At 44.6% G+C, this 27,454-nt stretch overlaps 1 protein-coding gene across 2 annotated transcripts in view; it reads left to right on the forward strand.

The window, feature by feature from the left end:
• The first annotated feature begins 1,566 nt into the window (after window positions 1-1,566).
• SSBP1 (single stranded DNA binding protein 1) overlaps window positions 1,567-27,454 on the forward strand; it is a 262,275-nt gene continuing 236,387 nt past the window's right edge. Inside the window, exon 1 of one of the 2 annotated variants that reach the window (XM_069628751.1) lies at window positions 1,567-1,685. The gene's annotated coding sequence lies outside the window, so the exon portion shown is untranslated. The remainder of the gene's footprint in view (window positions 1,686-27,454) is intronic. The other variant, XM_069628752.1, reaches the window with a different exon arrangement.

Genomic DNA, 27,454 nt, shown 5'->3' on the forward strand with positions numbered 1-27,454 from the left:
TTCAACTAGAACACAGAGATACTATGACACCATTCGGTATAACTGTTCTCATATCAACATCTGCCGCTCACCCCCCATCACTCTAAGTAAACATGGCTGGTCTCACACCCCCAGCCAGGCGTATCTCCTCAGGCCTAACGCCGCCACACTCGGTCTGGATAATTCCAGCCAGACCGAACACATATCCCTGATCTCTCAACCACCACACCTACCGCTAAGAAGCAGCTACCACATGAATTCCGCACCAGCTGCACACATACCGGTGCGCACACGCACCTTTGGACTCTCTCTAATCTTTCCACTGACCCGAACTTCGGTTCCCAAGGGCGTTCAACCTACCAGCGCCTTCAGACCATACCAATGGTATATAAGGCGCTATACAAATGCAAAATAACAATAACAATAAATATCTTCCTTCTCGAGCTCTTCGCTCATCCACCTCCAACTACCTCAGGGTCAGCCACTTCTCCAAGCAACGAGCTGGGGGTAGATCTCTCTCCGCAGCAGGGGCCTCCCTCTGGAACAGCCTTCCTGCCTCCCCGAAAGTTGAGGAGAACCATCTCCGGTTCCAGAAGCACCTCAAAACATTCCTCTTTCTCTCCCTCTCTCCCCTGCTAAAACCACTGAACCTGCACCGAATCTGCTACTGGACCACTCACCGATCTCGGTCCTTGGCCCAGCCACTTTTCCCTTGCACTGCCTACCTGCACCACGGGACTGTCTCTGTATCCCACAGCCCCTTCTCCCGGCACTTACCTTGCACTTGCCAAAAGCTGGCCCTATTATTTATCTTGTATTCTACTAACCTTTACTGCACTTTCCTTGCCCTTGCCACCAGCTGGCCCTATTATTTATCTTGTATTCTACTAACTTTTACTGCACTTTCCTTGCACTTGCCACCAGCTGGCCCTATTATGTATCTTGTATTCTACTAACCATGTACAGCACTTTCCCCCTCTCCCCTTCCCCCTGCACTTGCATGGTCTGAATGAGACCTGGCCTAGTAGGATCGTTGTCTGTCTCCCCGTGTTCCTCCCTCGTCCCCCCCACCCCACCCCACTTCGTCACGCCTTGAGTATAGGCATGTTACAAATGCCATATCATATCATAAACTAAAACAATCCCTGCTTTACATGTCAGTGTGTCTGACAGCATGACTAAACTTTTAAAGCAAGCTTTCTTTTTACATATGGTTAGGCATTTGCATTGATGGGCCACCTAGTGGGCAGGTAACATCCCATCAGTGCTAAACCCTACACATATGCAAAATACAGGGAGCTCCTAGCAAGACAAAAGGAGCAATTGCATATTATAAAGTGCTGCCAGCAGTCCAGTGCGGGGTGCTCTGCGCAACGTGTAATGGGGTTCACTGGAATGTAAACAAGCCCGATTACACCCGCACAGACGACCAAAACGCGACATGCGACCTCCAAGTAGCGACTTTGGGCAAAGACAAGCCCGGAGTCGCTTATAATAAGCGGGCCTGGACTACTACGTGAACACGTCCTGACAATACGTGAACTACGTCAGGACGCCGTAAAGGCATTTCAGAAAGTGTCGGCAAACTTTTAAAGAAACACAATGCAATCGGGTCTCATAGGGACTTTAAATGTGTGAGTGATAATGAAAGCACTATAAGGCCTCCGTTCATGAAATGCTCACTTGCTGATTCCAGGCAGCATCAGGTGAGCGTATAAGATCCAGATCGTGTAGTTAATTTTATATGCATTTCCTTTAGCATTCGTTAACTTATACGTTCTCCCCACTTTGTTATATTGGTAAGAGGAGCCCTTTTGCAAACTCTGGAAATTCCCGTTGAAGCTGTAATTCGTTGTATTGTACTTATCACATGTTGAAATTAAACATTGCAAGTACGTGACTTTCTAAACATGCGATCTTGAAATTACACAGGGCAGCCTGTTGTTGGTATTTTAGACACAGTAGCTGCTCCGAAGTTCATTTACGTTACAGTTTAGGCTCTGGAACGCTCGCAGATGCAGTAACTGCTGTGCAGCTACTACACAGACCGTGGTCTGGTGTAAGTGACTATATATTTAATTATTGCAGACATGCTACTTTCTCCAGTTCCATTGCCTACCCTGAAAGTAATGATTTTCCAGGGCTAATGGCTGCAGATCTGACACTTTCCCTGGGTCCTAATGACCCTTCTGTGGATAGTAACTGCAGGCAGAGTGTCCGTTCCTGGTCTAATGGCTGCAGACACAGAAACAACACCCCGATGATTATCGGCAGACACTACCTTTTCTAGCGCTGACTGTGAAGGCCCATCAGGCCCATCAGATCCTTTGGCTGGAGCGAATGATTGCAGACACACTACCTGCTCTGTATCTAATGACTTCTGATACAGTACGTCATACTCATCAGCTACATCAATACCTGCCCTGGGGCAAATAATTACAGACACTCCTGAATTGTAGCCTGCATTTAAAGCACAGCATAGTAATGGAATCAGAAGCAATGAAGCACGGTGACCAATGATGGCGTTGTCAACTCTTTACTAATTAGGCGCAAACTGGCGCACGGGCGGGATCCCCGCCAACATCAACACGTGAGCTGCAACCCACAAATAATAATAGAAAGGAGACACAATGTCTCTTTATTCAAAGGCAATAGAAATGGGACATTACATCTCCCCCTCGCTTAACACAAAACATGAGAAAATCAGAAATCAACTAATTAATTTCTTCGATCCACCTTGAGGGGCTGCGTGCAGGTGGGGTTTTGTTTGTGGTGCAGTCAATGGCACTGTCATCAGCGTCCATGTCTTTCCAGATCAGATGAATCCTCTCCTTCAGTGAGGTTGCTATTTTCTTGGTCTAAGTCACCTACAACAGTTTGAAAGAATGACAAGTTCCGTCTGACTTTGCCCCTGGGACTGGCTGCAGTTATCATGGATCCTTGTACATGTGTTACAGTCATTGGTTCAGGCTTAAATGCCGGGTCTGGAAACAACTGGATTTTGCTTTCGACCGCAGGTTGGCATGCTCCTTTATCTTTGCTTTGCTCTCCTTGTCCTTTGTCCGTGCTGTGTCAGCATACGTGGTGGGGAGAGACACATTGGGATTGTGTGGCAGCATGGTTTTAACTGTGCGGCCACCCATTAGTGCTGAGGGAGACACCTCTGTTGAGCTCTTCTGGGTGTTTCTGTAATCCCTTAGTAAGGTGCATGTTGCCTGCATAAATGATCCTTGGGTAATCAAGCAGACATGGAGTGTGTTTCAGGTTTCCCATGCATCTCTCCACGGTTCCATTGGCTTGGGGCCACAGAGGCGTGATCTTGCGATGTTGAAAACCAAGATGTTCCGCGAACATGGCAAAGTCATGTCTGCTAAATGGGGGACCATTGTCTGATTTTACTATGGAAGGAATCCCGTAGTCTGCAAACGTCTTGTCTAACGCAGGTATCACTGCTTGGGCGCTCGTGGGGTGGATGAGGTGCACATTCGGGAACCTGGATATTTCGTTGATGATCACAAGTACGTACTTGCCATTGGCGGGCAAACATGTCGATCGCAATTTCGTCGCACACTTGTAGCGGCATTGATGGCATCTTGAGAGGCTCGGGAAATGTGCGTGGGGCAACTGCCTTGCAGACTATGCATTGGCCTAGGAGCTGTTCCACTCTTTCATCCAGCTGGGGGGACCCACTTTGGTTCTGAGTTGTCGTTTTGTTGATACAATTCTTCTATGCCCAGAGTGTGCTAGGGCAAATACTTGCTCCTGCAAGCTTGCAGGGATGACAATCCTGTTCTCTTTCAGCAAGAGTCCTTCAGGAGACATGGACAATGTGTGTCTAATGAGTCTAAAGGTGTGGAAGTGTCTCTCTTTGGTTGAGGACAGGGGCTGTCCGTGGTTGTTTTTGACATGCCACTGGCCGGACCTCGGGCATTCCTGTGTAGGCTGTCTTTCTTCAGGGATTCTATTGGTTGAGCACTCGCGATGGATTTGGGGAGTGCGTTGCTTATCAGGTAATTTATGTATTGGTTTGCTTTGAGGGATTGTTGCTCATCGTGAGCTGGCAATGGGTATCTGGATAAGAAATCTGCTGGGTTATTGTCTTTGTCCGGGTGGTGTATTATCTTAAATGAGTGTTGTTGCAGCCAGAGTCCCCACCTTGCAATTCTTGTAGGCATCTTGGCTATTGGTTTGCCGTATATTGTAGAGAGTGCGTGATGGTCAGTGATGATGTTGAATGGGCGTCCATATAAGAACAGATGGTAGTGTTCACAAGCCCACATAACTGCCAAACTCTCCTTCTCCGGTTGGGAGTATGCACACTCCGTTGCTGAGATGCTGCGACTTGCATACGCTACACTACACCTCGGCGAATCGGGCGAGGCTCCTGGCTTTGTTTGTGCTAGTATCGCTCATACGCCGACAGGGCTAGCGTCAACAGTCACTTCTGTGTTGAGGTCTGGGTCGTAATATGCCATGCAGGATGTGGAAGCAATGCGTTTCTTGATCTCTTGAAAAGCTTCCTCGCATTAATTTGACCAACATAATTCTTGGCCCTGTCCAGTGAGTAACCAGAGAGGCGTGCTTACTGATGCAAAGTCCTGAATGTAGCCCGTACAGTAGCTTGCAATACCTAGGAAAGATCGGACTGCGGACACAGAGGTGGGTGTGGGAGCCTCCACTAGTGCTTGCACTTTTTCTGTATCCGCTTGTGCTTGCACTTTTTCTGTATCCGCTTGTAAACCATTACTTGTGTCAGAAGAACTTTAGAGTTGATTTGCTGAGCTCACACTTCTCAGCATTGAGTGTGAGGTGAGCATCTTCAAGGCCCATGCATACTCTCCTTAGTGTATCATCCTGTGCTTCCTGCTTAGTGCCGAAAATAAAAATCTCATGGCTGTAGTTTAAGAAATTTGGGATGTGCTTGATGACTTGATCGATTTCGTTTTGAAATATTTCGGCACTGACGATACTCCAAAGCTAAGTCTCTTGTACCTGAAAAGTCCCAGGTGTGTCGAGAAAGTGGTATATCTGGAGTACGGATGTAGTTCCAACTGGTGATAGCCCTTGTTTAAATCCAATTTTCGAGAATACTTTGGCCCTGTGTAGCAGATGCATCATGTCCGTCATCCTGGGCGCAAGATGACGTTCCCTTTCTAGTGCTACATTTGGCGCCCTCATATCTACGCATATGCGGATACTGGTGTTATTTTCCTTTTTAGTCAAAGGGACTATGGGGGACACCCATGGTGTGGGTCCTGACGTAGGTTCAATTATGTCATGGACTAATAGGGACTGTATTTCGTTTTCTACATGTATCTGGATGTTGAGGGGAATGCCCCTGTAGTGTTGAGCCGTTGGTTGTATTTGTGTATGTGTAGCTTGATCTGTTTGTCTTTGATTTTCCCCAGTCCTTTAAATGGTGTCGGGAACATCTTCTGTATCATTTCTTTCAGGCTGCTGGTATATGCAGACATGATCTGGTACATTATATGAATAAGACCTAGCTGACTGGAAGCTGAGTATGCTTCCTCCTGGTACCTCTCCTTTTATGATGTATATTTTGACTTTTAAGCTTTTGTCCTTGTATTTACACATAGCTGTGAACATGCCTTGACACTTAAGGTTTGTTTGACCATATGGGTAGATTACAGTGTCTGCCTTGCTTAATTCTTTCTTTCTGGTCAAAGACTTGCATGTGTCCTCCTTAATGACATTCACTGTAGCTCCTGTGTCGATTAGGACTTTGCGGCTCTGGCCATTTATCTGTAGCAATAATGTCAGACTACTCCACAGCTGTACTATTTCCAATGGCATGGACATGCCCTCTTTTGATCTCCACTGGATGAGGATGATTGCGAATCACGTCGATGTCGTGTGGATTCATCCAAGTATCTACTTTTCTGTCGCGGGGGCCGTCTTTGCGAATCTTGTCCGCTCCTGTAGCGACTGGAGTAGTCCATTCTGTCTTCATGCCGCCTGTCTTTGTGTGATGACTCTTGTTATCCGCTGTGGGAGCTGCGCCTGCTGGTGGTGGGAGATCGCCACGTGTTTGGTCGCAGACTTTCCCGCCTTGAGTTACGGCCATCTTGTTGCCTGGTGTCTTCGCTAGTTTCCACTGATTGGAAGAATTAAATGTTCTTATAGACAGATTGGAAATGGTTCTCGCCCCCACATTTATCGCAGTGATGACCCATAGCTGGGCACGGACCGACATGTGGGAACTTGTAACCACATCTGTAGCACTTTTTTTCTGCTCTGCTGAACCTTCTGGTGTGCGAATGGGGCACACGGTTGCTGAAGATTCAGACTGAAATTTTGATGTTGCCAAGTGATTCCATTTGTAATGAGAGAGCAGACTCTGCTCTCGCTAGCTGGAAGATTTCATCCAAGGTTATACTCTTTTGAAGCAGTTTCTTTTGGAATTCAGGCGACTCGCAGCCTGCTATTGCCTGCGACTTGAGGGTTTCTTCTGTCGAGTATCACAATATTTAGCACGTTTTCTTAGTCTCATCACAAAATTGTCCATATTTTTGCCTTTATCTTGGGTGGTTGTGTGGAAAATATGTCTCTCATAATCTACATTTCTCAGCAGTGCAAAATAATTATTCAGTGCAAGGCATAAAATAAGCAGTGTCGCATAGCAATTTGCTATGCAATTCTGTCAGTTTGCTAATCAAATGGACACTTGTGTAGCAAAGATAGCTAATTAAGTTTCCCTTGTTAAAGAAAGCACAGCTCACCCTGCATTCCTTTTCTTGCCCTCTGTGCTCTCTTCCCCCCCTCTTTTTTCTGTTCACATTCAGTCCTAATGGAGAGAAAGTGCAGCAGTAATCATCTCCTCCACTCTTAAGTGCCAAATGCATGTGTGAGAGTGCTAGGCAAGACATTTTTTTTTTTTCTTCAAATAATTGCAAATCCGAAATAAATCGGGATGCTACTTTTTATTGAGCTTTCTATATCCTGTCTGGCAAAGACCCGTATGTGTCAACTTTGTATTTTTTTAATAAAAAAGACAGTCAAGCAATATAATTCCTAAAATGTAGGTTGTTTCATAACGTATAATTTGTATTGATACTGTTACACACTGCATCATCTCCATGCTTTACAGAAAAGTTTAGGTTAGTAATCTAAATGTAATTGTCAACCATATTTAATCTTTTTGGGGAAGATGCTTTATATTGACGGGTGAGCACTTTTGAAAATGTACATGATCAAATGCTTTTGATGGCAAACCTAGTTCTGAAACCTGCGGGTTACATACATCTTGCAACTGGTGCTCAACCCATGAGCAAACCCATACTCCTTGACATTCTATATTATCACCCAGTTGATTTATACAAGGTACCCTGAAATTGAGATGACCACAGACTACAATATTCCATCTAGTTTCCCAAGTTACATAATGAATACACAGTGACCTAGATGCTTATACAAAGTAGTGATCAATAGTTTCATCCAATCTATACATCTACAGATCTATTCCAATAACAAACACTGTAGTTAGCCTCCGGAGCTCGCTTTGCTTTATGATAATTGAATTATATATTACCACCTGCAGGAAACAGCTGGCCTAACTGATTTCAGAGCCTTTTTATCATATGTATTTGTGTCCATTCATAGAGCTAACCTTTTATATTTTACAGACACTCAGCTGTGGCTCACAAAGTCTTTTTTTTCCCATTTGCATAGTCAAGTATATTCTACGAAGGGCGAGTAGCATTTGCGAGAGATGTTCGAAACTTTTATGTAACATTTAGTTTGTTTGCAGTAAATGTCAAACAAAAGTTTCACTGTATATGGCTGGCCTATGGGTGGCAGCAGTGTGCCAAACAAAGCAGGTTTGTTGTGACATGGACCATTGTACACAAATCACATTTTAAATTTGTTGTCCTCCATTGCTATGGGTCGAGTGTATTTTTCTTACGTTGAATAGGGAAACGAAGCTGCAGGTCTAGCTGAATTTACAAGGCCCGACTCCTCTAATGTCTTATTTCAGCGGTATGCAAAACTGCTGGATTGTTGCTCATTTCATGTCTTGGGTACAAATAACGTCTGGTGACAATAACAATATTACAAAATAGCTATTCAAATGTGTCTGCTTGCTTATCAATAGAATGTGAATTAGCAAACTCTTATCAATTTTTGAAAACTAATTTATGCCTTGCAGGGAGTCAATTACCCCTTGAAATGTGTCAGTATTATTTTCTGGCATTTCAAATACAATGTCTCACCACCGGGCCAAGCGAATGCATTAGAGTTCCGCTTAGACATTTTTCTTCTTGGACCCCCGTCGCATAAGTGTATATATAAGTAGTATATAAGTAGTTCTTTGAGCCACCTGGCCCATCTGGGTGCCAAGCTGCTGGTGTCCGAGATGTCAAAATGTTGCATGGCTTGCAATTGTAATGAGTCGGTACCACTCTCTCTCTCTCTTCTCTGGGTGCAGGAGTGGAGCTGGATTGAGGGCTTTGGGAGCTGCTATCTGCCTCATTTCGTGGCATGTTTGCGAGGTCCCAATGACTATCAAGCACTCACCTTGTGTCTCAGGAGGGTTCCTTGTACCGGGCCTGTGGAGCGTGCAGGCCACTGTGCGTCAGTGCGGCTGTTATAATGTGCAGGTGGTGACTTGTGTGGCCTGGCGAGACTTCTTGTTATGTAACAGGAGGTTTACTCTGTATGTGTGTGTGTCTGCACATGTATAATACTTCATGTGCGTGCCACCGTTGCTTTTGAATGGCCACGTGGTTTTCACTGTGGCAGTGCAAGTATCTCGTATCATAGGCGCCAAGCGCATGTGTCAATTGAATGTGGTTTTTGTGCCGGGCGCATGAGGGAGCAAAATGTCCATTTACTGTTCTGTTTCTTCCGTGGTGGTGTTTGTCCAGCTGGGGCATGGTGGCTCTGCCGTCTGTGAGGCGTGCTGCGGCTCGGAGGCGAGGTGTGAGGAAGCTGTGCTCCGCACGGAGCGGTTCGGGTGTCTGGAGGCTTCACCTTCCTTTAAAGTGAAAACGGAGCGTTCGACCGGCTTCAGATGTTTATAGAATCATCGTCGCCATTGTTGAATTGTAGCCTGCATTTAAATCACACCATAGTAATGGATTCGGAAGCAAAGATGCGCAGAGACCAATGATGGCGTTGTCAACTCTTTACTAATCAGGCGCAAACTGGTGCAACGGCGGAGTCCCCACCCACATTAACACGGGTGTTGCAACCAACAAATAATAACAATAGAAAGGAGACACGTCTCCTTATTCGAAGACAATAGAAATAGGACATTACAAACACAGTACCGGATCTGGGATACCGATGACTTCCTAATCTGTTACATATGACAGAATACCTGCCCTGGTCCTTATAACTACAGACACAATACCTGCTCTGCACATTACATACTTTGGGGCTAACTATTCCAGTCACAGTATCTGCTCTGGAGCTAATGGTATTTAACATAATACCTGCTCATGAGCAAATCTGGGGTTAATGACTGCAGAAACAGTGTAAACCTCATGCACCCTTTCCTTTTTGTGTGTCCTTTCCCATTCCTAATTCAACCCCGACCCCTTGAACCACACTCTCTGAAATGAACGTACAGTGTAAAGAAGTTATGAGTAGGGATAAACCACTGCGCCACGATTTTCAAAACGTGTTTGGTGCAACTGATGGGATGCTCATTCACTACACTTGTGCCAAAAAGGTGGTGAACCGTGCACAACGGGTATCCCTACAAAATATTCACACCAAAAAATATCGCCATACATATGGCCATTTGTCTCGCCATAGGTGATATTTTTGGGGAGGATATTTTGTGGGAGCGGGGTTTGCGGGTTTGTCCCCAGCACATTTTAAAATAATGCAGAGGTGTCCCCCGCAGGGTCCATGGGTCAATATTGCCGCAAAAATATAGCGATATTTTTGTATCGCAATATTTTTGCGGGGATATTAACACATGGAACTGCACAAAGGACATTTAAATGTGTACATCATAGTTGTGCAGATTGAAGTGCTCTTTTCCCACCAAATGCACAACTGCTCAAGGCAGAGGGTGGAAAGAGGGTTTTGTGCATTTTCAAGTAAATCGCGATTTTCAAAAGAGGTGCACTTTTCAAAGCACAAGGGGGGGGGGACATTTCCCTGTGCCTATTTAGAACAGGTGCATGGGGATCTAAAATGTATGGGTAGGTCACTAAAGTGCATTTTATTGGTATTTTCAACAGTAAGAACATATGTAACCGCCCCCACCTTCTCCCTTCTTCCCCCATTGATCCCAACACATGTAACCAACTACGCACCCAGACCTGTCTCCCCCCCCCGCACCCTTTAGTCCATAAACGATGTAGATGGCTCCTGGTCCCTAGTTTCAGCGAGTGGCCATCTCTCTCGCCAGCAGTTGTATGGGCCTTTGCACCGTTTTAACTGTTCCACCCCCCCACCCCCCCACCCCCCCACAGCCAATAGTGTCATGATTCCTAGAAGAACACTATGCACTCTCCCATACAACCACCGTGGAAGATTTAGCAGCACTGGTAAGCAATGGACAATAAGGGTGGCTGGTGTGGGTGCCTATTTGCAGACATTAATAGCCTGTGCCAAGATGGCCACCAAGTTAGGACTCAACTCGGGAGTCAAGATGGCCCCCAAACAGCTGATACTGCCAGTATCCTTGGTGGTCTAGTGGAAAGGTGCAGCCCAAGGCTATAAGAACCCTGTCCCGGGCCACACCTAGTGCTTAGCGTTTTTTCCAGCTAGTTACAAGTGGCGTAACGCTTGCCGCAAATCCAGCTCCACATGTAAGAGGACTCCTGCCTTTCAGCTCTATTCAACGTACCTGATTCTGGACCCTCTGCATCCTGCTTGTTCTCCCGGGACTCCGCTGGCCTTTATACTCACCCGGAATGAGCGCTTCATTGATTCCACTGCAGCGTCTCGCCGGCACGCCATACTTACCTGAAATCGCGTCACAGTTGAACGCTTCCTCAAATCCACTGCAGCGTTCTCTTGGCATCTGAAAGGAAAGGCAGAAAAATACAGTAGCCTTAAGTATTTAGCATCCCACGCCCTGGTGCTCTTTTAACGCCGCTTAACTGAGACTGGTATCCCGCAAATGCCACAGCTGACAATGGAGTTCAGCAATGCGGCATCTGAAAAGGAAACAACAAAGAGGGATAAGAATTCAGCAAAATACAACACATGTTTCGCACTCCATCACCATTTAAAAGACATTAAAGCACTCTGCATTTCGGCAGAGCAGCAAAAGACATTATAATTATGACTTACCTGCAGAAAGCATCACGTGCGCTGCAGCAGGACTGTGCCACTGCTCTCCAGTGACTGAACTGGACCGGATGCTATCCTGAACCCTTGCGGGTCTAACTGCAGTACGGAAGCTGAACTCTTGTCCCCCCTCCCACTCCCAGTCAGTCTACCAAAGGGTAGTGGAAGGGAGGTGGTGGGGCAGGGGGGGGGGGTGTAGGTGAGCAGACATTAACTTACTTCACTTGTTTGCCCCTAGGCTCATCTAGAAGGCTCATCATCCTTCCTAACAACAATGGGGAACCTAGCCAAACCACTCCCAACTGCATTGCATGCTGGGCAGTAGCCTTTCAGCGAAACAGTGGGAATGGTTTGACTTGGCCTTGCATCTTGTCCCAGAGACCTCATCACTCATCGAGAGAACACACTCGCAGCGACCTATACCCAGAGGTAAGCGTTACATAGTCCTCGTCTCCCCTAGAAACTTCAGCCATAGCTCCTCCCCGCTTCCTGTGAAGGCGCCCTCCCCAAGTGGAGCGAGTACTCGCACCAGCCCCAGAAATCTCATTTTCCTCAGGAACCATGCGGCCCACGATTCCTGCTGCAGGTGATGCAGGACAATGTCCCAGTCTGAGAGAAACCTTTGGTGATCCCCTTGAATCGAATAGGTCACCCACTCCAGTGCCACAAAGTTCCAGATTTTACTAACCCATTCGTGTTCTGTGTTTTGTTTCCATTTGTGTGCCACCACAAGCGTTGCCGCCACTATCAGGATGATGTATGTCTGAACTTTTGAGGGTAGATTTTCCAGAACCCTGCCCGTTCCCAGGATGGCCATCCTTGTGTTGTCCGGCATCTGACTCCCAAAAATACTATTAATTGCTGCACAGGGCATGTCCCTATGTGGCTGTATGGCTGGGCATTCCCGCCAGATATGTTTCCACAATCCCAGTTCCCCACATCACCTCCAGCAGAGTGGGGACGCAGTTGGTTAGAATGTATGTAGGTTTTCTGGGGTGAGATTCCATTGGACCATTATCTTGACCCACATCTCCTGAATCTGGATGGCCTTAGTGAGCTTGGGGATATCTGCCCATAACTGAGTCCAAAGTTCACCCTCCAGCGGCTGCCCCATTGCAGTTTCCCACTGCTCCATATAGTGCCGTGCCTGGCTCCTTGCCCCTTCTGCTATAATCCCATATAACGCTCCAACCAAATGCCTGTCCATGTGTCTATCGTTACGAACTGTTCAATGGGCGTGAGATCCCTGGTGGACGCTGACCTGACCATTGGGCTCGTAAGCCAGTGCCTCAGTTGAGAGTAGTGATACCTCTCCTCCTCATCTAGTCCTGCTTGCACTGTGCAAAGGATTTAATGTCCTGACCCGAGAACGTGCCACATAGTTTGCTCACCCTGCTGCCTCCACCCGTTGAAGGCACCCCTTTCCATACCCGGTATGAACTGGGGATTCCTAAATTTGTTGGCCGATTCTATTCTTGTGGGGTAGTAGTTTTTTTTTTTTTTGCTTTGAGGACTGTTGCTTTGTACAGTTTGAGTTGTCTGTGGTATTTTTTGTCTTGTCTTGTGTATTCTTTCCATTTTGCGGTTGGTTTTTTCAGTTCTTCTGCGAACCATTTTGATGTCCGTTATTTTGGTGTTGCTTTGAATATTTTAGCTGGTGCTAATTGGTCAAGGGCCTTGGTGATCCAGTTGTTGAGTGTGTCTTCTGTTGTATCTGTTTTGTACCGGTGGGATCTCTTTCGCTTGGGATGGTTGCGTCTTGAAGCTTTGTTAGGGCCTCTAGGTCCAAATTCTTAGAGTTTCTTTTCTTGCTGTTGTGGAGTATTTCCTTCCCGGCCAGTAGGCGGGTTTGGGGTGTGATGTAGAATCGTATCCAGTAGTGGTCACTCCACACCATTGGTGTACGTGGCACGATGCGCATAGTTCTTCCCTGCAGAAAATTACATCCAGGGTGTGTCCTGCGCTGTCAGTGGATCCATTTACTATTTGCTTGAACTCCAAGGTTTCCAGGAGTGCGCAGAGTGAGTTTGCTGTGTACACATTTTCTTTTTAGAACCATATGTTGAAATCTCGCAGTATGACTAGGTGGTTGTGGTGGGTTCATAGCATGGCAGCCTCGTCCGCTAGTTTTGTTGCAGAAGTTGGGGGTTGTAAGAAGGTGGTCTGTAGATCAGGAGGAATACTATGTTGGATTGTTTGTTGAGTTCTATCTTTATTAGGAGGTATTTATAGTCTTCCACGTGGGTTGTGATGATTCGAGATGCTCAGGTGTGTGTTTTGTGTATAATTGAGATTCCGCCTCCTCTTAGGTTTTCTCTGTTGGTGTGTGTTATAATTGTCGGGTTTTGCTACATTCGCAATGCCTTTATAGTTGTCTGATAGCCAGGTTTCTGTAAGGAAGAGCATGTCTGTGCCTCCTTCGCTTAGGAGGTAATTGAGTTCTGAGTGTTTTGCCATGGACCTAATGTCGAGGAGGCTGCAGTGTAGTTTGCTTGATTTCCCTTTTGTGTTATTGCTGTTAGTATTGTTTGTTCTGACCGGTGTGTTGTTGGTTGGGTTTCTGTTCCAGGTGGGTTTTTCCCAGTTGAATCTTTTGGGTGTGGTGATTCTTTGTTGGTCCGTCCCTTTTTTGAGTAGACCGATAAGGTTTATGGCGGGGTTGGTTAGTTCCGGGCGGTAAATTAGTAGCTACCCCTTTGTTCTAGTCTTGGTGATATAGGGGATGTAGTGTGATGGATTCCATTTTGTCCCTTGTTCTGGTTGGGGTATTGTACATGGTGGAGACCGGGTTGGGATGGTTTATTAGTTGTCACGTTCCGTTTGGCGTCCTGGTTGGGTCTGTATTTGTGATGCTTGTTGGCTGTCTTGTTCGTTGCATTAACCCCAATGTTTTGGCAATCCATTGCAAGCACAAGACCAGAGTGCAACTCCTTCGAAATTATCGTGAACCGCTCTTGGCAGGGGGAAGGGGGGGGGGGGTGGTTTGTTGAGCTGGATGCCGAGGTGGACTGGATAGATCCTTCACTACCGGTCAAGATTGGTACTATCAATAGTGGCTCAGTAGTAGTAGTAGTAGTAGTAGCCCATCTTCCGACCAAAGAGAAGGCTCAGCTCTCAGATACCCAAAAGATGCTGAAATGGCTGGCAGATTCGTTACCTATGGCCATGAATAAGCAATGAGACTGGTGACTCATATGCCTGGACATCCTAGGTTTCTCGCATATGCTATCACCCACTGGGTCACTCTCCTTCCTTACTCGGCCTACATGTTTTCCATTACAGGAAACATGGTTAATGTCACCCATCATAATGGACGGTTACACCATCCATTTGCTAAAAAGGGCATCAAATGGAGACCATCGAGGAGTGAGGGGGGGTCTTGTAAGGGGGTGCTGCATAGTCTCCTCACGCAAAATGTTTACCACGCAACACCTATTAGCGGTAGAGGTGACTACCTAATAAACACAACAAGATTTTGCTGGTCAATGTATATAACCCTCCCGGGCTCTTCACAGAGAACAGTTGCAAGATGATTTGAATGGGCTCTTTATAAAGTGGGATGGTTGGCAAGGGGAGGAATGTATTATAGGAGGTGACCTCAATTGTTATGGAGCACAAGTGAAAGACCTATTACTCCCCAGAAGTATTATGAAGCAAAACCACTCGGACAATTAGGGGCTATGCTGGCTGAGGTTCTTCTTGAGTTGGGAACTGGGAACTGGAAATCTTGAATGGGCGACTAAAAGTGATACTCCAGGGGGGGGGGGGGTACACTTGGAGGACGGGAAGTGCTTGTGCAACACTTGATTATGTCTTTGTGAATTGCGCAGCCGCATTGAGCGTGACCAACCTACATATTAGTGTTAACACATGGAGTGATCACGAGGCCCTTATCTTGAAGTTTAGGGCTCCCTTAGTGCAGGCAATAGCGCACCCCTTGCCCCTGGAACTTGGAGATTAATTACCCTGGCAGCCGCATTAAATGGTCTGAGAATAATATCCTCAAAGCCAAGCTTGCCACATTTCATATGAACTCTTTGGATCTTCAGGTCTTTCATGAAATGTACATGGATGGCATTGAGAGATGGATTGCCTCCTTCACCGACCTACATGCGACTTCTAAGACATTCTTGACATCAAGAGAGCAGAAACCTCATTTGATCTATGATAAAAACATTAGAGACACCAACAAAGTTGCATGGGGACCTGCGCAGGGCAAACCTTACTGCTCTGTCTTGCGGGTGCGGGGGGGGGGTATATTTGCAGGCGATAAAACTAATGAAAAACTCTTATCGCAATTGGCTCAGCTGGTGGCACAGATCTAATTAAGATGCCTTATGGCAACATATGGTGGCTGCCCTTTGTGATGGCGATTCCTGCAGCATTTGGCCCCTCATGGGTGAGGCTAAGGGATGTAAGAAATTGGGCATGATTAACCCTATAAATTAACACACATGAGTGGCCTTTCTGTCTAAGCATAGCTCCCCTCTTAGGGCTGCCTCCCGCCCCTTAAGATCGACATTAAACCCCCAGATTTGTCCATTGAGGTAAAAGTGGTGGACATCTACTTGAAAATTAAGAAGTTTAAAATCTTCTAGGGCTCTGGGGCCAGATGGCCTGGCCAATGTAGTTGAGACATCATCCCTATTTTTGGTCCACACTACTAAAGATACTTTTTGATTAGGTGTTCGAGGAGGGAAAGATCACTGCCACTTGGCAAATGGCCATTCTTGTGCCCGTCTTAAAAAAGAAAAGGCATTCAAGAGACGCCAGTAATTATCGATTACTATCAATGCTTGACTCTAATGGAAAGCTCTTTGCTTCATTCCTTTAAAAGGAATTACAGAAGTGGGTGGATCCAGGATAGAGGTGAAGTGGGGTTCCTAGTTAGTTGTGCGCTCAGGTCCTTAAGCATAAACAAACTGAATAAAAAAGGAAGACATTTGAAGAAGCAGTTTGGCAACGGAACAGATGGGAAGGTGGGAACCCCCACTGTAAGGTTGTTCCCTAGCCCATGCTATGCTCCACTGTAGAATAATTGGACGACAAATATTGGCTCCTAAATAAGGTTTGTTGGTGAGCAATGTCAGCATTTATTTGTCAGTAGTATTATGCTATACAAGTGTGATATTGACTCAAAAAAAGATGAACACTTTGTAGGTAGACAATTGGTTCCATACTGACCCAATATATGGTGATATAGTCTCACATTGAAAAATAAATAAAGTAAATGTGTGTACCAATTCCACAAATTGTTCTTATTGAAATTAATAAGAAAATCAAAGCAAAAACAGAGAGATACCTGTATGAATGAGTGCCTGTATTATAAATGTGCCATATGCCGACACGTGTTTTGACCCAGGAACGGGTCCTCCTCAGGGCATGCACTATTCAGTTGCACTCTTAATTGAACAAATTGTACACCCGCAAAACATATGTTTCATTTGGCTATCCGTCCAATGATTGATTGCACTGTAAAGTCACCTTTCATACACAATTGCTAGCATAGCAACTTTCAACTTTGAGAACGTAATGACCATCCACAAGGCTAATAATTAATTGATGCAGTGATCCACTAATTGGTGACACTCATGTTAGAGTGTTCAGACATGTAATCTCTAAATACAAATGGGCAGTTGATTTAGAAGATTGTTTATTGAGTCAATTGGCTTGTCTTGGTCCAAAAATGCATTCTGATGGGGAGTAAAAGGAAGAGACGAGAGGAAAAGGCGCAATTTAGTCTATTTGCCAACAAATACGCATATGTTTCACGTCATATTACCAATATATATTTGTTCTAAAAGGCCATAATGTGGTGTTAGCATGTTACGGTTTGGATCATGATTTATAGTTTTGGAAGGCACTAGTTCATGAATAGTTCTACAAGGACATTAAAGTTATTTGATTGGAGGATGCAAACAATAAACTCCCCCAGGGGGCCGCTTACCCAAATGAACGTGTTCGCATATTTCTATTTGGTGAATTATTTAGAGCCACATTGAGTTAGTCACGTCATTTCTCTTAATCCATTGTAGAAATCGGCTGTTCGTGGCAAGACAGATAATAGCTGCAACAAATGTATATAGAATTACGATCGACCACGTGATTCATTCTAAAAAGATAGTGTTGTTTCTGTTACTAGAACGCCACGATTCCAATCAGCCGCTTACCCTTGAATCGTCTAGCAAGGCTTTAACCGGGCGTGTTTGCTTCTAATGATTAGCTTCTGTCACGTTCCCAAGGTTGCGTTTTGATCTATACTGATGGAATTCATCCAGACATTTGAAAGCAAAAATAAACAAAGGATGAGACCTACTCAGTGCCTGCGTTATTATGGATTCAATTGGACCAATATGTTGCTAAATAAAGCAATCTTACTAGGAACACTCACCTTAATGTTTTAGACGAGAAGAGGTCCTCGCGTAAATACGCAGTCATGGCACTGCTCCTCCAAAGAATTGGAAAGCTGTTTAGGCGCTCCAGATATACGAATTGGAAGGTCACGTTACTAGTCACATGACTATTTATTGTGAACAGCGTGAGCGTAACTGTTATGTTGAAATTTCCTGCTATTGCTTATTTTAATATTTGACTGGTGACGTTGAATGCAGCGTGAATGATAAAAAATCATGTTTTTTGACCTTACGTTTAATTAGATATACGCATCGGATAGTCACATGACGTAGCCACGTGACTATTATTGTCAACAACAACATGTAAATAGCTTATGTAATGTTAATTCTGTCTGCTAACGCATATTTAAATGTTTGTTTGGTAACGCTGAAGGCAGCGTAAATCAATGAAAATGGTTATTAATACTGATAATTGAATACCAAAAAATGCACAATTATATCTTTGATTGTATGCGTAACCTAATAAGAAACCTCAGAGAAGAGTTCGGCCTATAGATGTATGGCAAATAGGCCAATGGAAGCAAAAGCCTTAAACTGCCTACCAAAATATATGGAAAATTTTCTCTGCAAGCGACTAAGAACCATTTTCGTGAAATTCAGACTGAACCTCTTACTGACGAAATAAATTAACAAAACTAAGACATGAAGCTGGGTCAGAAGATCAGCTCTGTAGATTTTGTAATAATGAAGATGAAACGCTGAAACATCTGGTATTCAATTGCAGTGAATTGAGAGACTCAAGAACGTATTATCTAAACAAAGAGCTGGAAAAAGCATCGACTTGTAGCAGCGACGAGTGGTGGGCAAGAATGCTCAGTAGTGAACACACAAATCTGACAATAGCATTGTCATTATACCTTGAACAACTTAACAAGAGAGTATTGGATGACAAACGAGCAAGTGGTTAGAAAGTCTTCATTACTCTTAAATGGTGAGGAATCTAAGACAATGATGTCAGAACATATAATTGGGAACATGAGTGTGACAATTGTATGGTCTTGTATTCTTTTTAAAAGTTTGTAACAAACTAAATTTAAAAAAAAGAAAGTTATACTTTCAGTGTTCGGTCCCGGCGGTCAACTATGGCCTGGAGAGTTTGGTAGACCTTTGACCTAAAATGGCTCCAGTTGGCCTACGGTAGAGATTCTGGGGAAACTACTGGGTCTGTCCAACTGCGTGCCCATGGCCGTACTAAGACTTGAGCTGGGCATTATGTCACTCAAATATTTGGTCTTAAAAAGAAAAAAAAGCAATTATGTACATTAAAATGCTACATGGGCCTTCAAACCCCCTTCTTCAGACCTTTGGCAACACTGAGCGGAGGCTACAACTGAAGTCCAGTTTTAGTAAGAATATGAATATTTTATTCCAAAATATAGGATGGACCCCAAACTGGGGGGGAGCGACCTCTGACCTCTTTGATCTCAGTTGCTACTTTGAAAAAGGTCTTGATTTATGGGATTGGAATGTAAACTTTGTACACCTGAGCTTGTTTTAAAACCTATGCTTTTGTATCTGACATGTTGTACACATTCTAGAATGCACAGCCTTATTTGAATATATGTCCCTCAATTCACCCGAGGAGATTTATTCTTCTCCTACGTATTAACCGCCTACCTGTCCTGAGTGTTCTGGGTCCTTTGTTGCCCCTTCCGGACCAGGAACATTATTGCTGTATCTGTCTGAATAAAACAAATGGTGAGTCAGCCAAGCACGTCTTGACAGAATGTCCCAGTCTGGGAACAGTGTACACTAACCACCTGGGTACATTTGGCCACAATCGACACCATAGACCCCCTATTTTGGAAGCAATATATTAACACATATAATGGGGGGCTTCACATGACTCTGTTCAGAATTTGGAAGGTGGTGGTCAAGCTTGTAACATCAACACAAGATAAAGAGGTACAAGAAACTAACTAGTGTCTCTCTGGGATGACGAGGGGCATTTATTTATTTATCCAATTATATTAGTATAATCGCACTGTGAACTTGTTTCATACTTATTTTATTCTTCTTTCTTCATTAAGTTTATTCATATTCCTAGTTTTAATGATTTTTACTTTTTGAACTAGCTGGTTGTAGTGATTTTATGAGAGTAATTTGATTAGAAGATGTAATAAATTTGTGTTATTTATTTTATATGTGTAAAGTTTTATGCTAAAACTATGACTTTAAATAAAAAATAAAGACATTTTAAAAACTAAGAAAATGCTGTGATTGTAGTAGAACGCTCTGAGAAACGCCCAACACATTCAGAAGATTAACTTTTTGAAATGGAACAACATGAACATTAAATGGTGTCTATGCTGTAAATATGTAAAATAAATAAACCCTGCTGAGTATTCCCAACCCACAAAGGTTAAAGAAAAATGTTCTTGGGTTTCTTTATCAAACATTTTTGTTAATCCCTATGACAAGGCTCATACCCTAATCATTTCAAGAGGGGGTAAAAACCCCCTCTCAGCAGGGTAATGCAAGTATACAGATGGATCCAGAGCCAGTGCTACCCCTAAGGTGGACAGTGACTGCTGAGAATGCCCAGAGTCCTATCCTCTTTGTCCCCTTTAGATAATGTTATTATGCAGAACACTGTCTGCTGCAGCCTTGCCGCAACAAGATACTTGCCAGTGTCGTCTCCTGTGTTTAGAGACCACAGGTCTGGCACAGAAAGCAAGCAAGGAAACCCAGGCGAGAACCAGAATCAACACCCCACGCTCAATGTTGGAGAAATAAGACCCATAAAAACAACCGAGAACAAGAAATCTTGCAAAGAGAGAACTTCCCCACAGAGACCTGATCGGAGTTAAGCACTGCTTGCTGAAAAGCAAGAGACACCAGCTGCCTCCGTTCACAGATGCTGTGCAGAGAAACCCATCACAGTGCTGCCAGAGGCTGCTGGCAGGCCCGAATGAGTCCAAGTCCCATGAGGCCGCCAGAGACTGAAAGAGGAGAAGCAGCCACTCTCCCCTGGACTCTATACGACGTGAGTATCTCATTTTAACAACCTGTAATGGGCTGGATTGCACGAAAAGATTGAATCTAAAATGGCGAATGCACGTTTAGTGTGCATGGTAGATTAGATCGAAGCCCATAATACTGAACAGGGGTTGCAGGGGTGTGCGCCCGCTCGCCCAGTTCTGTATTATGGGGTGCGGGAGTTGCGGGGTGCCCCCTGCATACATTAAAGGCAGTGTGGGGGACAAACGAGCAAAATCCCAAAGGATCACATTACAAAATGTGGGCAAGTGGGCTCTGCAATTTTGTAATTGGATCTTTTGAGATATGTTATTTTATCGTACATCCATAATGGGCATCGGGACACTTACTTTCTTGAGACACCATGGCCGGTCTGCAGCGAATTCAAACGCAGAAATTGAGCAGGGCTTATCCCCTGCCTAATTATGTATTTCTAGCACACACATACACCCTGAGAAGGGACTACCTGGCAATATTGGCTAAGGGAAAGAGAGCAATCCCCAGGGAGAGGGGTAGGGAGAGAGAGGGAGAGGGAGCGAAGTGTGGAGGTGTAGTGTCGTGGAGTGGGCAGGGAAGTCCCATCAAAGGGTGTAGGCAAGATCAGGAACAGTGAAATGCTGAAGGGACAAAGTAAAAGTGGGGGGGGAAGTAGTACCAGTAGAGAGGAAGAGGTGAGCATGGACTTGAGGGAGCAGCTTGAATGAAACCAAAATAAGTGCAAGACACTATCCAAATTTCTGTTGGGGCATTAACCTTTTGAATAGTGTAGGGACAGTTTGGAAGTCCCTGAGGGAGTCTGTGATAGGAAAGGCCTAACCACCTTTAGGTCTTCACCATCGGGACAGCCTAGAACTTGGACAGTAGAATATTCCGTATCTACTAACCCAGAGTCAAGGATGCCTGGGTTCAGGTGGAGGAAGAAAATAAGACCGAGCGAGGGAGTGTGACGGCCCTAGGACCCACAAAGAAAATATATCCAAACTGAACCCTTGACCCTTTTCCAAGTTGGTGTGATTATTGGACCATCTATGACCCGTAGTGTCCGGAGTGGGATTCAAAGACCCTGAGCAGGAACTTCTTAGGTAACCACCAATACTAAGCCCTGGGAATGCAAAGTCTGGGTGATTGGAGTAGAATTTTAATTCTTAAGCCTTGTTTGTGTGCCATAAGACTCATCAGAGTCCACTGATCTAGAGTCCGTTCCCACACTAGCTCACCTGTCTGAGGAAACCACCATCCTAGATACAAAACCCAAGAAGGGTCTCTTGGAACGAATGCAAGAGGCTTGTGAGAAGACCATCAGCTACGACAAGCTCAAGACAATGGTAGTGGGTTGGAAAGGGTTGACAGTGGGCCTGCCTTCCATCAGTGGAGAAGTCCTCGGAAGAAGACGGACATAACAGAACCTGTTGCAGCTACGAGTGCCATTCTCCAGGACACAACACCCCATCAAAGGGACAACAAGCTGGCACCAAGACTGTTGGACCAAGTACATGGCACCACTGTTGACGGGAGAAGCCCAACATGCATTCCAGGAATTACATCCAGACAGAAGAACCCCCCCCCCCCACACCCCAGGCCCCAGGAAGATCTGAACAGGGGCATTATGAACACTGTCTGTTCTGCTCCCAACACGTACGCCTACGACAGGAGGGGATTTGGCTAACTTTAGAGTAAAGGACATCCTCAACAAATGGCTAATGGATAAACCTATGAGGATGTGAATGAAATGTCAATACTGGAAAAATGTTGCTGATTCGCTTTCCCTGTATCTACAGATAGTCACCTGGCAGTTCCATGAGGACATCCAAACAACTAACACCCACTAGGCAGCCATGCATTCCAGGGAAGGCAGTGGCGGTCCGAAGAAACCTAATGATCCTGAACGAGTAGGACGAGGGAAAGAAGAAAGTCCAATTGTTCACAAGTCTGGGCCCAGTGTTCCTGTTCGTTCAAGAGCGAACCCAGGAAACCCCCACCCAGTGTCTGGTGGAAGCCCTGATCTCTATTCAAGACTGAAATAACATGTTATGCGTATGGGAAATCCCGACACTTTGCCCGATACTGTTCAAAGAGACCAAAAGAAGAAGACCTAGAGATTTGACTTCTACACCCTGGTCTGATCTTTCAGGAAGAGGCAGAACCAACTGAGAGGACAGGGGAGCAGATTAAACCCAAATACCTCACCAACCCGTTCCTGGAGGCGGAGGAAGATAGGGAGGGGGGCGGGGGGGTCAGAGCTGGGTACATGTACGACAGGAGAGACCATTTTATATAATTTGTTTTATAATGGATTCCACCAACCCATAGAAATACAAGGTCTCCCGGCCCGAGCCCTCCTGAACTGAGTAGGAAAATGGCTGTCCGAGCTGACCTTGTTACTCTGGAAGACTTCAATCTGGGTAACCCGACCCAAATAGTTTGTGTTCATTAGGACATTGATTTATACTCCCAAGCTATCCTGTCGTTACATATACTAGCAAGTGGGGTCCTGAGATTCTCTCTACCGGCCTATATCCCGGATTAGAGTCTCAACCAGTCTTTAGCACACCATCTTTTAACAGAAGAGAAATGTCCACTACATATCAGATCAGTCTTTGCCCTGCTCAAAGGCAGTCCAGCATTGAAATGCCAGGCAATTCTCTTCTGAACAAGAGTACCAGTGCTGGACTGCCCTTGGGCAGGACAAAGAATGATATATAGTGGAAATTTCTCTTCTGTGAAATGATGGTGAGCTAAAGACTGGTTTTATACTCTAACCCGGGTTCTATGACGGTAGGGAGGCACTCCCAGGACCCCCCTTGTTCGTTACATATAGTAGACCATGAAATCCCGATGCCCATGATTTGATTCATTTATAAACCTGCACAAGGACGAACCAAATCGTATAGAGGCGCAAATGATATTGGTCAGAAAAGTGAGCACACAGTACCTGGAGAATTGAAAACGGGAAGGGCTGGAGGGGGTGGGGGGGCGTTGGGTCATATAACGTCACATCTTAAAAGAGAGGTTTTCAGAGCTTTATGAAACCTATATAGATAGTTTCCAGGGTCTTGATTTCTCGTGGGTGGGGGGTGCTATTCCAAAGCCGAGGGCCATAGACTGCAAATCTCCTATCACCCTTTGTCACACATCGAGAGCGGGGAATATTCAGCAACAATTGAGTCGCTGAGCGCAGAGGTCTAGAAGGTTGATTGTCGGTTGATCTTATTTACCAAATATTTAGGAGTAAGCCCCTTAAGGCTCTTGTATGCAAGGCATGCGATCCTAAACTTAATCCCGTTCCACCGCCAACCAATGCAGAGAACGGCGTGCACCAGAGACATGATCGTATTTTTTTCAGACCACAGGCCCTTTGAAATCTCTGCAGTTGTTTGGTCGGAATTCCAGCAAGGTGACTGATAAAGTCACATCTGGACTATTGTAACAGTAACCCCACCACCATAGCATGGTCACTGCTCAGAACATATGGCAGGACTTGTCATAACATACGCAGGGAGCACAAAACTGCCTGTCTTTGGCAGTAACCTGGCTTTCATTTCCAAGGTTGTTTTGTCATATACAACCAAGATTTTTTATCTTTGGGGGGGAGGGGTCAAATTTAAGATCAGCCCCCAAACAAAACTCCTGGGGGCAGTTTCTTGCCCTAAGGAGATGCTGTGGTCCAAACAGGGCGACCTCAGTCTCCTAACATTGATTGATTGAGCCTAAAAAATTCTGTTCTACATCCCCCATTTTAATGAAGACCTGAGTATCATCAGCATATGAATACAGAATATTCTGATGCCTTCTCAGAATATTCAACAAAGGCCGCAGGTAGAGATTAAAAAGTAAAGGCGAGAGGGAAGAGCCTTGAGGGACCCCACATCTGATGTAAGTGGGATCAGAAAGGAAGCCCCTCATTTTCACCCGCTGATAGCGATCAAACAGAAAGGAGGCTAACCATTTCAGGGCATTATCAGAAACATTGCCAATTTCCTTAAGGCGGCGGAGCAATATAGAATGGTCGAGGGTGTCGAAAGCCGCAGGGAGATCCAACATTACAAGTAATGAGAGGGCTCCATTATCCACAGCCTCATCCTGCACTGCCAGGAGTGCTGTCTCAGTCCCAAATCTAGGTCTGAAGCCCGACTGCAAAGGGTCCAGCAGAGACTCCTTTTTTTCATGAAGCACTGCAATTGATTAGCAACAACCTTCTCTAATAGTTTGCCCGTTCAAGGAATAGCAGCAATTGTGCGATTAATTCTAAATTCAACTTTTTTAGGTGTTTAATTGACCTCCTTTTTTTGACAAATTGTATTAAAAATCTCCAAAGCCAGCCCCTTAGCTGCGCAATCTGGCAGTGGAAATAACAAATCTGTGGGTTTTAACGATGCGGTCAGTGCCACCACTTCATTTTGAAATCAAAAGGCACTAAGCCCTCTGAAATCATCAAAACCTCCAATGAGCCCTGTTCCACTGGAACAGGGTTCTTATCAGGGGATAGGAGGCTCAAAGAGATGTTTCTTTGAATCTTTTCTATCTTCTCCTTAAAGAATATGTTAAATCTATTAGCCTGCCTACACAATGGAGGAGGTGCATCTAGGATGGCAATTTGAGACAACTTCATATAGCTCCCTAAGATGATTCTTCGCAGTGTCAATTTTTGCATGGGCATAAGCTGATTTAGCTCGAAGAATTGTCTGCTTATATACTTTTAATGCCATTTTTGACCTGTGAGGACTATCTATCCATTTCCTCTCAGCATTTCTACTTTGTCTCCGTAAAAGCAGTAGGTCCTGAGAAAAACAATGGCTTGGTATTTCTTGATTTAGGGATTTTCAATGGTGCTGCTGTACAACAAATATTTTGCACAATGGTAGCACTGCAAGCAAACAAATCATCGCAATGCAATGTTGAACCAACTGTACTTTGTACTTTCACACCCAAGATGTTTGCTAAATACCTAGCACTGTGAACTAACGCAGTGAGAGTATCATTTAAAGGCTGCGAGTGCTCACTGGTGTGCTCAGCGGTATGCTCCAGCACAAACAGCCGAGCATAGTGGACTGACCAGTGAACTGAGATTGTGTCCTTCAGAGTCACCATATTTCCATGTAACAATAAAATGTCAAGACCATGGCCTATAATGATCCTAATGCCTGGCCTCTAAGAAGTCCTTCTCGGCATAGATTGCTCATTATTCAACTAGTGCTCCAAGAGCTGCTTCTACTTTTCAGAGACCACAGTAGTTCCTACTTCAGTTCTAGTTTGAAGTTTATTTAATGAAGTAAACCAATGCTTCGTTGTAGACCATATTGCTAGTCTTTCCTGTAGGAGCTAGTGTGAAAAACCCTGGAGCAAACCACAGAAAGCTGACCATGATAAAAGCATGAATCTCGTAAATCGGTTCCAGCTACTTTGAATTGGAGTGTTGAGATTGTGCAGCAACATTATTGGTGTCCCGATCTACAGACAAGGCAGCAGCGACCTCAACATAAGTGCCATACGTGTAGGGCTGAAGTGTGTAAGCTTTGTATTGTTGAGATGGCATATATTTATAAACTTTAGTGGGAAACAAAGTTTCTGTAAATATCATGAGATTTGCCATGATGTAACGGACAATGTAATTGTGGACACAATTGAAAAGACATCCAGTTTCCTGTCACTCGCATTACTACAAAAGCACTATATTGTCTCACCCGCATGACTTCAAAAGTGTGTGCCGCTAATGCTAGAATGCTGATAGTGTGGAAAGTTTAGGAAGAATGAACTGCTGAAGTTTTCAGGAACTGCTGAACTTTAGGAACAATGAACATAGAACTACGGCGCAAAGATATATGGAAGGGGAACGCATTGCAGACGCTTAAAAAAAATCTGAAAAAGATATATTTTATACTTGTTACATTGTTTACACCATGAAACCTAACCACATGCCACATTTCAGGTTTGTAGCATGTTGGGAAGTATGCTGAACATTTTGAAAACACACACTTGAAAAATATATATATTTTTCCCAAAAGAAAGGCGATGAAGCCTCCATTCTTCGGAGCTGCACTCCCATCAGAGTGGATTACACCAGAGTGCGGAACAAATTGCTCAAAAATAAGAAAGTTGTGAAATGCCAAGTAAAAAACCGCCCAACGAAATCGTAGAAAGTAAAAAGCTTTATTAAGATATGCAGTTTTAAAAAAGCTTCCCAATTACAACCATGCCAGAGAGGCTGACTGATGCGTTTCGCCACACTCCTGTGGCTTGCTCACACTAACGCTTCCATGTGTTGGGAGCCCATTTAAACACATACATGCATTGACAAACCGTGAGAAGGTAACTTAGGCTGGCTGCTATTGTTTCTGGTGGCCATTTTTGAAAGGACTCTTGGATCTCACAAAGTATATGAGCATTATATGTTCTGCATGGTTATAGCTAATCCAGCGTATGCAATTGCTAATGCATTTATCCAATATATATTTTGAGCACCAATGCATGAGGCTTCACCATTAATTGTTGAAAATACCCATGTTTCCATCCACAGTTGGTTTTGGTCATAGTTAAAAAAAAAAAAAAAAAACAATACAATCAATAATGAAAATTGTATATCTGCCATCAAATAAACATATGCGCCCTGGTTTGCACTCCAATGTGTTTGCATCGCACCTAGGCTGTCGTGTTGCCAGTGTTGTGGCTATGCACTCCATTGCATTTGCATCCCACTTGGGCTGTCGTGTTGCCAATGTTGTGTCCATGCTCGTATAATATCACATCTGGATCTATAGTGAGGTAAACTATGTATGATTCGGTGATACTGTTTAGATCGCCAACCTTACGTATGT

The sequence above is a fragment of the Ambystoma mexicanum genome, chromosome 12, assembly GCF_040938575.1.
Source record: "Ambystoma mexicanum isolate Mex_15411 chromosome 12, UKY_AmexF1_1, whole genome shotgun sequence".
NCBI classification, from domain to species: domain Eukaryota; kingdom Metazoa; phylum Chordata; class Amphibia; order Caudata; family Ambystomatidae; genus Ambystoma; species Ambystoma mexicanum.